The sequence below is a fragment of the Lissotriton vulgaris genome, chromosome 12 (genome assembly GCF_964263255.1).
Source record: "Lissotriton vulgaris chromosome 12, aLisVul1.2, whole genome shotgun sequence".
NCBI classification, from domain to species: domain Eukaryota; kingdom Metazoa; phylum Chordata; class Amphibia; order Caudata; family Salamandridae; genus Lissotriton; species Lissotriton vulgaris.
In genome coordinates, this window is record NC_141700.1 from 721,819,011 (window position 1) to 721,830,868 (window position 11,858).

At 45.2% G+C, this 11,858-nt stretch overlaps 3 non-coding genes across 3 annotated transcripts; 2 read left to right on the top strand and 1 right to left on the bottom strand.

The window, feature by feature from the left end:
* Positions 1–2,820: 2,820 nt before the first annotated feature.
* TRNAN-GUU (transfer RNA asparagine (anticodon GUU)) lies at positions 2,821–2,894 on the bottom strand. Its single transcript has one exon. It is a non-coding gene; the product is annotated as a tRNA-Asn (tRNA).
* Positions 2,895–9,139: 6,245 nt separating this feature from the next.
* On the top strand, positions 9,140–9,213 carry TRNAI-AAU (transfer RNA isoleucine (anticodon AAU)). The gene has a single exon. It is a non-coding gene; the product is annotated as a tRNA-Ile (tRNA).
* Positions 9,214–9,885: 672 nt separating this feature from the next.
* On the top strand, positions 9,886–9,959 carry TRNAT-AGU (transfer RNA threonine (anticodon AGU)). Its single transcript has one exon. It is a non-coding gene; the product is annotated as a tRNA-Thr (tRNA).
* The last annotated feature ends 1,899 nt before the right edge of the window (positions 9,960–11,858 follow it).

Below are 11,858 nucleotides of genomic sequence, written 5' to 3' on the forward strand. Positions count from 1 at the left end.
CACCTCAACTGCTGCTGCAAATATTTATATTTATAAAGTGCTTAAAGCAATAGATATCTGGGCACCGAGATTTCCTTCAGCAATCCTTGTTATTGCGTTTAACCTCAATTTCTTTAGAGCACTGTGCTACCTTTTACGATCATGTGACTTTCATGAAAATCTCAGCTCTAAGAGTAGTAGAAGTTGCACAGCAGTTGGGAAACAGCCTTCACAAAGCATTGGGAACCACGCCTTACCTTACTGAGAGGCTTTGAGTGAGAGCCATGGATAGAATGTGCTAGGCAAGGAGCGACTGTAAAACCATGGAATGGAGTGCATTATCCAGGCCTGTCAACTTGAAGATTTACCTGCTCAGTTGAAAGAGAGGCTTGGAATTGTACGAGTACCATTCATAGTGTACCTTCTGCATAATGTCCGTAGTGACGTCACATTGCACTGACATAGCTCAAGGTAAATAAAGCTCCAATTTCCCTTCAAGTCGTCTGTACTAAATCAGTGTGCTTAATAAAGTGGGCGGGAAAACGGACTAACAACTGACTGAACCGAGCGTTTTATGCAGATATTCCATCGGGTGTTAGGAATGTGGATGAGTGTGCAATTGGAACACCCTCTCCCCTCCCCTTAGCAAGTGCTTTCTTTTGACTGCAGAGTCTCGGGACGCTGAGGTAAAATCTGGGTGGTATAGAGCTCGGGCACAATAGCATCACTGTTCGCCTGGCAATGGGTTGTGTTTTACAACAGGGGAGGGGAGAGGCTGAATGGGCCGATGATGTGAAACAATTCCCGCGATTCAGGCCTACTGAGGCGTTGTCTGTTCCTGGGGGAATTGAACAGAATAGGACGGCGAAGGCCAGAAAAGAACGAAATTCGTTTACTTTACTAGAAAGAAAAAAAAGCCCATAAACCAGGAAACACTTCTGCGGGATTCTTAAACAAATTCTGTATTATCATTACTTAAACTTTTTGGGGGTCGTCAAAGCTGAAGGGTCGTGTGGCTAAATGTGTGCCGCTTCTTTGTGTGTGTGGGGGGGTCAGAATGGACCCCAATTGCCTGCTTTTCTAGGGTTCTCTATGCAAACGTGTGTAGTAGTGAAAAGTGACAGGCTAGTGAGACTGAGTGCAGTGACAATGCGGGCCCACTTCAGCCCCCCTGAAGAGGGTAATATGGCGAGGGGAAATATTTGCGCTCTGGAGATGACACTCCATTTTGTTAATGGCTCTCCTCGGAAGCTGATAATCGCCTCCGCCGCTCTCCGGTCAGTTGTGCGCCGCTGTCCTCCAGTGTCAATGGGGCACTGGAGAAGGCTCCCCGCTTCGCCTCGCTACCAAGACAATCGCATTGTGCGTTCACCTACTTGAGAGGCGGGAAAGGTGAACACGAGGGTGTGCAGCGCCGTAAATTACAATTAAAACAAAAAGCCACGCGGAGGGCCAGCCTCCCATAAATAACTCAGGCTTCTTTAACTTGTTCATTTGGGTCCTTTTGGAAAGCACATGCAGGCCTGGCCTTTGAGAGCCGGGGCTGCTCGCCGAGGCCATCAGTCTTGGTCACGGTAGTGCCTGGCGACTGGACCCTTGGAATGCCGCAGCCCATATTGCGCGTTATTTTCCGTCTCAGTGCGTCCACGCCACCAGCGGCTGTGCGTTGCTCCAGACAGGTGGCCAGCATGAGAAAGGGTGTCACCAGAAGGACCCATGAAAGACAAAATCGCCATTGGACAATTAGGTTGCATTTGGTCCGGAGTTTTATTTCCCCAAAAGCCTGGAGGCTTGTTGGAAGCAGGACCTACCAATATTGAAATGTTTACAGAGGCGCCATAGATCTCACACATGATTAAATTGCTTAAATTACACACTTGACTTGAACACAACAGCGGCGCTGCGGCAGCCAGCACAACCGCAGCATATGTTTTAAAACTCATACATTTTGCAATTTGCTATTTGCACACAACATTAGAGTCAACCTAGAGAAGAGCAGCACTGCACCTACTTTATTCTTAAATAATCTTCAAAGTTCTCATTCTCTGTGATTTCTGTCTGACTCAGTATCTCGACGATGACTGGAGTGAAGAAGTATGAGTATCGGACGTCTGCTGTGCAGGTGACGACTAGAGCCCCCGCCCCCCTGCACTAGAAACTCAACTAACTAGTGAAAAAAATGTCACAGCGCGCGTCCCGAATCATGGCCAATCACTGCATGGCTTCACATGCTGAAGTCACACAGTGCTTGGCCATGATATGCAGTGCTCAGCCAGTGTGCCACCACCCACGCGCGGCATCCAATAATGGATTGCCTGCCCTTCTGCGCGGTGGGCCAGCCAATCCTGGCGCTGCATGCAGCGCTAGGATTGGCTAGGGGGGCCCACAGACTACTCGCCCTGGCACGCCTTTGAAACCCCGGCCCAGCTACAGCAGCACCCCCCTGCCCTTCAGTCCGACTCTAAAGGGGAACTTGACTGCCAGGTTAGTAACGCGCATGCTCGGCCAAGTCACAGGCCAAAAATCGTCATGCGCAGACAGTACTGCTGCTGGTGCTGGCCTGCTGCAGAAGACTGTCACTCAGACCAGCCAGCCCCACCCCCTGCGCACTCCTTATTTCATCGGGTGTGTCCCGAAGGTGTGTGATCTTTTATAGCACTGTCACATTATTACTAGTGTAAAGATAATTTCATTTGTTCTCTTTATTTTAGAAGTACCATTTGGGAAGGCGTAATGGTTGTATTAACAGCGCACTTTAGCACATTGAACACGAATTTTCCAGGTGACATTTGTAACTAAATTCTTCCAATTTTACCAGGTGAGGCTCGTAAATAAAACCTTCGTCCCTGGGTGGGCTCGAACCACCAACCTTTCGGTTAACAGCCGAACGCGCTAACCGATTGCGCCACAGAGACTAGTGAAAAAGTAGCGAGACTGGTGATCTGTGTGCTTTCTCTCGGTAAACCTCTGATAGTTTCTCGATAGGAATTATCTGAGTAGATATATACGTGGAGATCTAGAATACTATGAGACAAGCGCAGGTCACATTTCTCTTCCATTCTCCGCCTCCCCCTCCCTCCCTCCTCTCCCTCCTCTCCCTCCTCTCCCTCGTTGCTGTGTTGTTCATTAGCTCCCACTCACGCTTCTCGGCGCACCTTTCCCTCGCTGGGGGCGTGCCTCCCTCTGATGCAGCAGGTGCAGTGGCACTGGGGCCAGAGGCCTGAACAGCCCACTGAAGCCTCATTATTGCAGCATTTCACTGTTCAAACGGCCGCCAGGTGAGCATTTCCTTCCTTGCACTAGAACTAATGACGCACTGGAGACGTCACTGCATTCACTCTCTTTTCAGCAGTGCAGGGCTTTAACTCGTGCTTAGTTTTCTGCCAAAGTCTATTTGCCGTTCAAGGACCAGGCGTGGACAAGGAGCCCTGCAACAGCGTCACACTTGGGATAAAAACTAAAGAACATGTCAGGGTAGAGGGGACTGCAACAGCATATCAGACAAGAGGGAAATGCAACTAAGTCAGAGAGTGGAAAACTGCAACAGCGTTTCAGCGAAAGGAAACTGTAACAAAGGCTCACACGACAAGAAACAACATCTCAGACAACAGGAAAATCTAACAAAAACTCACAGGACAAGAAACAAAATCTCAGATAATAGGAAACTATAACAAAGGCTCACACCACAAGAAGCAACATCTCAGATAAGAGGAAACCATAACAAAGGCTCACACAACAAGAAGCAACATCTCAGAAAAGATAAAACTGTAACAAAGGCTCACACGACAAGAAACAGCATCTCAGACAACATGAAACTGTAACAAAGTCTCACACAACAAGAAGCAACATCTCAGACAACAGGAATCTGTAACAAAGTCTCACACGACAAGAAACAGCATCTCAGATAAGAGGACATTGTATCAAATAATCCATCAAAAGGAAACTGCAACACCATCTCACGCAAGAGGAAACTGTAGCAAATGCTCACAGGACAAGAAACAACATCTCAGACAACAGGAATCTGTAACAAAGTCTCACACGACAAGAAACAACATATCAGAAAAGATAAAACTGTAACAAAGTCTCACACGACAAGAAACAACATCTCAGACAAGAGGAAACTGTAGCAAATGCTTACAGGACAAGAAACACCATCTCAGACAACAGGAAACTGTAACAAAGGCTCACACAACAAGAAACAACATCTCAGAAAAGATAAAACTGTAACAAAGGCTCACACGACAAGAAGCAACATCTCAGACAAGAGGAAACTGTAACAAAGGCTGATACAACAGGAAACTGCAAAAACATCTCAGACAAGATGAAAGTGCAACAGACACTCATGCAAGAGACAACATCTCAGACTGCAGGAAATTCCAATGGTGCCTCAGAAAAGAGGAGACTGCAAGGATGTTCCAAACAAGCTGAGGTCTGAGAAATAATCTGCACCTTTCTGAGATGTCTGTCTTTGTTTTGCATTTTCCGTGACTTTGTGCATTCCAGAAGGGCAGCAGTTTGGGGTGTAGCGGGGTGCCCCATGCCACCGAGGAATAGATACACACTCAGGGAATTCCGAGGTGCTGAGAAGGTCATTAGTCAAATGTATATATTTTCCTGCTTTTTGCAGAATTCTTTTGGGCAGAGGATAAAGACTCGTCTTCTATAATTAAGTAATGATAACAAGAAAGACATCTCTTTGAAAACGTAGGATTCCTGCAAACCTTAAAAAGTAATGGCAGTTTGTTGAAAAGTGTCTTCAGAATCTCCGCTGACATCAGCCCTGTGAGGAGGCCGAGAGAGGCCAGTAGTGTCTGCAACCTCTTAGAGCATTTCCACCACCGCAGCTGCTGAGTAATGTAATGTAATGTAAAAATTACATCTAAAGCGCGACTAACACCTAGCGGTTTCTTGGTGCTCGAGCAGCAGGGAGTAGCCGAAGATGACACAAGATGAGCAATCTCTGGCACTGCAGTCTGAGTGGTTCATTAGGTCTGACAACTCAATGGGTTTAGGCTCCTGCCACCAAGCACAAGTTAACAGTCCAGTCAGTTCGCAGGCTGGGAAGTATACTAGAAGCGTGGGGACTGTGTTTCTTGCCATCTCTGCTGGAGAATGTTTCTGTGACTCTTCTCAGTGCTCCAGAGCTTTCGTTGGCTCTTGTCAATAACAGTGGCGACCAGGACAGACTCAAGCACCAGCATCTCTGACCTGGGTGAACTTGGTTGCAATTCATTCTTTCGATGCCCAACCCCTGGGTAGCGATTCTAAGCAGGAGCGTAGACCAAAACCCCTTTACCCACCTGGCCCTTACAATCTTGGGCATCTATATCAGATGACAAGAATGTCTTCATGGACTGGTAGCGACTCATCAGAACCAGAGAGCCTTAGCACTTTAGGTAACCAGGAAGACCCTCTTACTCCCCAGAAACCTTTAAAGCCCACAGGACATGTACAATCCTTGGGCCTTCATTTAATGTGAGAAGCCTCGTGGGGTCGGGATCTGGAATGGGGCTCTGGTTCCTCTGGGGAAAGGTCCAGCCCTCTGCTACAGGGAGCAGATGAGCAAACCTGCTGGTCCTCACAACTCACGACCCCCTCACATGCACTCTGGGAGAACCCGCACAAGGAGGGGCGATTGGTCGCCCGAGCTCCATGACGTGTGTTCTGTTGGACTAATCGTGTGGATGTCACAGCACTGAGACGTAAACAGTCCTATTTACAAACCCAGAGCACGGATTGACAAATGACAAAAAGATTCAGAAAAGGGAGGAAGGAAATACAAGAGTTCTTTGTATCCTGAATGTGTCAGAGGCCAGGGGTAGCGCGAGCCGGAGAGCATTTATGAAAGTGGAGAATCGGAGGCGAGTGTGAGTCGCCTTTCCATCTTTCACACTCACGGGATTCCCTCTATTTCTTGAGAGGATGAAGCCGCAGATCAGTCAGACTAGAAATTGCAGCCGCTCAACTCCCCCTCACTCTGTTCCAAGCACCAATGAAACTCACGCTCCTCATTGGCTGATTCATGAACAGTGGCTGACGTCTGTGCTGCAACGTAGCATCATATAGGAGACACGTGCCAGGTCTGCACAGCAGAGTGGCGCAGCGGAAGCGTGCTGGGCCCATAACCCAGAGGTCGATGGATCGAAACCATCCTCTGCTAATGGAAATTTTACTTGATGTGTTTTTATTTTAGTTAATTGGCGTTTAAGGATTTGAGCTCTTCACTTGTTGTTTTCTTCTTTGTGTATACTTTCAATTGATGTATTTTTTACAGAACAAATCACAATGTTTAAATGTGCAACTTGCTGTGGAAACCTTTGTGCCTACAGAGTACCATGATTGAGGGTGCGAGTAGTGCCTTGTATTTGCAAAGCTAAGAAACAGCACAAAGGTGCCGCAAACAAATATATAAAAGCAGTTCCTATTTCCAAAAAAGACACCTTTATGCACTCTGGGAAGCCCTGGTCACCAGCTGAACGCCAGTTGTATGTCAACCCTTAAAAAACGCAAAGGTTTATTAGAAATCCCACAGTTCTTTTAAACTGAGCAAAGTGATACCTAATCTGACAAGTCCAATGACTCGAAGCCCGAAGACAGGAAGCAAAGAGCAGTCGAGCCGTGCCCGAGCCGAGCCAGAGCCGAGCCAGAGCCAAGCAAAGGGCCTGTGGTGGCTCCAGGAGCCCTGGCGCGAACCAAGGACTGAGCATGTTTGACATGGAAATAATTCAACAAGCGCTACGATTAAATATGATAAACTCTAATTAATATTCAAAAAAGTTCATTTCTTTAACATACAGATGCGTTGACATTAATACGTCATATTTTAGCACCCTGTGAGAAATACTTATCAAAAGTAATAGTTTTTAAACATAAACTTAGAAGAATTCCTGGCGTCATCACTCTCCTCACCCTGACACCAGTGTCACTAGTCAACTAAAAGGCATCACAATTGTCATGTGAACCCTATAGGTGTCCTAAATTCCTTTTTTAGACGAACAACATTATAGTCTATGAAATAAAGCACAATAGGTTTTTGTACAGCTTGTATTCTCAACTCGTGCATTTGAAGGCGCTTTCATATGCGACAATGAAGTAAAAGGAAGATCTGTCAAATAAAATAATTGCCTTAGATCACACAATTTTGTTAACCTGGAAGCTAATATTAATCCAGATTTTCTGGTTTCACATTGTACATATCGGCCACTAAATGGGCATCTGTTTGTCTCTCCTTTTTACCTCAAATGTCAATGCTTTGTTTTTACCCCTTGGTGCAGGGGGTAGATCAAGGGTGGCAGGCGGAAACCACACGAAAGCTCGGCTCACCATAGGCTCGAGGTTCAAACAGGGCCTCGAGCTGAGCCAGAGCCAGGCTCCAGCTTTCATCAGACTCGCCCACCTCCAGTAACATGCACACAGAGCGAACTTCGGAATCCATAAGGATTTGAAGTTTGCTCAATGGGAACCTTGGAAGCTTCACATGGAGGCTGCTGTAGTAATGCAGTCATGACAGGAGACCACTGTGGAATGTACTTCTGGGGTTTCAAAGGTAGAATCTTTCTAAGCAGGCAGCCCTACTGTGGAGGCAGATCTGTGCAGGGCCCCTGTTCCATGAGCTAAAGAATGTTACTCTATCAAATTCGTTTGTTTGCCTCATTGGGAGAAGTTGGGTTTTGCCAGCATTGGTTTTTAGCAAGTTGGACTTCATCCACTGGGGTATTGCGAGTTCATCGCCTTTCAGTCTGATTGATGGCTTGGGGCAGTCTGGTCTAGTCTAGTAATGATTTGGGTGTCACCAGTGTATGAAAAAGCGTATAGTCCAATGGATCTGATCAGGTGTGATAGAGGGGGAGCATAGATGTTACAATGAAGACCCTCGGGGAATTTTCAACAAAGGCTGGCTTTCTTTAAGAGATATAATGCAAGGGATAAAGGTTAAGCACAGTTAGATGGAAAGAGTGCTAGGACAATGGTTGCGAAATTTGGGTAATTTACTTTTGCATAATTATGAGAAATTTCTGGAAAATTACAAGTCATTACATAAAATGCAAATCTGCAATTTAGACGATTATCCATTCAAGGCTTTCTTTGCGTTTTTAAAAATTTATGGTCATTGTTTTATATTTGGGGTCGTCAGGACGGCAGATACTAAAGTGTAAACAAAAGACCTGCAATGTCTGTGGGACGGACACACATAGAAGGGGGAAACATGAGAGCTGTGATTCTGTCCTCAGTATAAGGTATAAGGATCATGCTTTACTCTCTGGTACTGAGTAACTGCACTTCCTTCATTTGGGAGGGAGAGTACCTGCACTTTTCAGCTGTGCGGCAATACATTTAATGGAACAGTCCCGGCACTTCTCACGAGCAAATCTGCCTGAAGCGAGAACATAAGCATTGATACAGACAAAGACACAGCTGGAGCACATCTTGGAAACACAGCCTGGGTGACCTGCACCCGACCTTTACAGGTTCACCCTGCTCGGAACCACATCCATGGGTCACAACCTGAGCCAGAACCCACACCAATAACCACACGCGTCCCCCTTTGCCTAGAGACAAGTAAAGCAGCACAGACATCATTGAATGCACTGTCCTCAACCACGACCCAGAGAAGGAACTCGTCATCAGTGGTCATAAATGTTCATGCAGCACCGGCAGATGATGTCATATGTCCCTGCACCTTGGACTGTGCTCACTCATTCAATGATGGTTCTTTCTGTGCTACATCTGTAAAACTACCACATAACTCCACGTCATGACAGACACATCGCTCATGTTCAAAGATTCTCCTTCAAATATGAGGCTCCAGGTGTGTTATTTCAGCTGGAGGAACTGAAATGATTGAACCAGGACTTCAACTCCCAAAATGCACTTGGATAGCAACCGAATTTCCAGTAGTGGAGCACTGCAGCCCTCATGACTTGGAGTCTCATTTTAACCTCACGCAGGTCACAGCAAGGAGGTAAGAGTGGACTGTAAGTTAATTGAAAGGCTGAGCTTGAAAGGTGGAACTCCACAATAGGTTTTCTTTCTTGGGACAGAATATGGATAATAATACAAAATGTGATATATTGGCTCAAAAACATACTTTAGTTGTAGGAATTGAAACTGCCTGGAATCATTTAGAGAAGGAGGCACATCCTCATGTGAAAGCCATCGTGGCCGGTTAGCTCAGTTGGTTAGAGCGTGGTGCTAATAACGCCAAGGTCGCGGGTTCGATCCCCGTACTGGCCAATATCTTTTAAACTTTATATTTGGTGAAAAAAACACGGATATATTAGAAGGAGTTTTAAATAAGGTTGTTTGATTAATCTAGTAAATAACTGGCCTCTGGAGTCTGATGTTTGTACCAGGAGCACCATTGCAGCTAAGGCCATGCTGCGACACTGAGGGGTAACAGGGCCCCCTCCTCTTTCTGTCACACCAGCCTCCTCCATGTTTCCGTAACTCTCTCAAAGGCCCCTTTTGAACCGGGGACGCGCGACTTAGGTGACCCTGTCTCTCCAGGAGTGACGATTCCTCTGCTTCTCGGTGGGGTGCCCAGAGGTCACGAGAGGTGAAGGAAAGAGCACATGGGTTATGTAGGCATCATTAAATTATCTTGTATATCGTTGACCTTTAAATCATTGACTCTCGTTTAGTTTAAGGATGTAAAGCACTTCATCCGCCGGTCTCGGGTCCTCATACTTTAAAACATGAGAAAAGAAATGCAAATATATACGTATAACGATACACGGTTTTCATCGCCCCATTTGCAGTTTTTCTAGTGTTATATCAGGTTATTTTCTTCTTGTGGATAGTCAGAGAAAAAACTCGAGGTTTTATATCAAGAAATGTGTACTCCATACCGGTGACACCGAGACAGTTGACACACAGGAGGCGTGAGGCAGAGCTGTGATCAGACAAGGCGCTGTGGCTTAGTTGGTTAAAGCGCCTGTCTAGTAAACAGGAGATCCTGAGTTCGAATCTCAGCAGTGCCTCAGCTTTTTAAACACGGAGCAAAGAAGACCCTCTGTTTTAAAATTAACAAAGATTAACTTTCTGCACCCATCCACCTGCTTTTATGATAATTATCCACATATATAGGGTAATACTGTTTTGAATCTAAACATGTATTTGATGGTTAAATACCGTAACTAACACTGTTGCAGAACAGGCAGAAGAGCTCCATTGCTTCAAGACCAGGCACAGCACAGGCAGCAGCAGAGTAATCTGCCAATACTGACACTGTTACTGAACAGGCAGAAGAGGTTCAAGCTTCAGTGCCTCAAGAACAGGCACAGCACAGGCAGCAGCAGTGTAGACATAGCCTTAGAGTGTTACAGCCCAGCCAGCGGCGTTGCAAGCTTCATTTACATGATAAAACGGCGAGGAGGCCAAAATAAATGTTGGGGTGCAGAGGGAGCAGTAATAAAACCAGGGGGAAACAGAAGCTCTTTTACAACCAGGCAGTGTTCACAGCACAAGTAAATCCTCATGTGAAATGCCGTGTACATTTCCAAAGGGCTCCTTTGGCGTGATGTATCTAGACCGTGCTGTCTCGCCTGGACAATTTCTCCTCACTTTCGAGACAGATTCAGCCTATTGTGGCCCAAGCCTGGAGCCCCTCTGAAGAGTTGTGTCTAGTTCTGCAGAGACCACTTAGGGTGTTGTGTCAAGTATACACTGTTCCGCCTGGAGTTCTACTCCATATTTCCAAACCTCACCAGGTGCTACTTTTAAGGACCACTGGTGGCACATTGTCTCCTGGTCTGGTGGCCGCCTGCAGTGTAAGGTGTCTGGTTCTGGAGGGTTAATCTGCAGTATTGTGACTGTTGTCATAGCCACATCTCTTATTTTGAATCAAGTTCTAGTGGCAACATCTGAAGTCTCTTCTCTTGTTTGGAGGTCACCACTGTCGTAATTTGTCCAGAGCTGCAGATGCCATCTTGTTACTGAAGCCAGGCTGGAAAATTGTGTCTAGTTGTGAATGTCTCTCCTGATACTTTGAATTACTTTAGGAGGCCACATTTGCCGTATTGTGTTTTCTTCTGGTCGATGCAGTTAGAGAGTTATTTTCAGTTTCCGGCTCAGACCTGGAGACCGCCCTGTTTCTGAAAGCTTCGGGAACTGGGGGGTATGGCCCTGTGGACTGAAGTGGGGTTGGGCCCAATTATGTTAAAGAAGAAGGTACCCACACTTCCAATTGTTTAATTTAAACTTATTTAGAGCAAGAAATGAACCAAATCTATTATGTTCATCTCGGCAATTATTTGAGCCTTTTATTAATGAGTTTTACAAAAGAGCAATATTTTTAGACAGAGAAAAAGGAGTTCTCCACAAAAATAACCACACGTTTTCGTGAATGATTTCTACAAAACATATGTGCAAGAATAAAACAGCAAATAGTCAATACATTTCATTCATTCAAGTTTGATATAAAGGATTAGAACCTAAAATTGTTGAAGAAGTTTGTTGTTGACATAGGGGGACTAAACCTTATCGATTTAAAATATCGTTGGCATTCTAGTAATTTTGAAATGAATGCATGGATGCATTGATGTCTATTGATTAATAAGTTTGACATCCTATTTGATTTCATTTTTCCACCTGTTTGTTTTAAATTCACGTCATATCATGAAATGAAATGTATTGACTATTTGCTGTTTTATTCTTGCACATATGTTTTGTAGAAATCATTCACGAAAACGTGTGGTTATTTTTGTGGAGAACTCCTTTTTCTCTGTCTAAAAATATTGCTCTTTTGTAAAACTCATTAATAAAAGGCTCAAATAATTGCCGAGATGAACATAATAGATTTGGTTCATTTCTTGCTCTAAATAAGTTTAAATTAAACAATTGGAAGTGTGGGTACCTTCTTCTTTAACACTGTTTCTGAA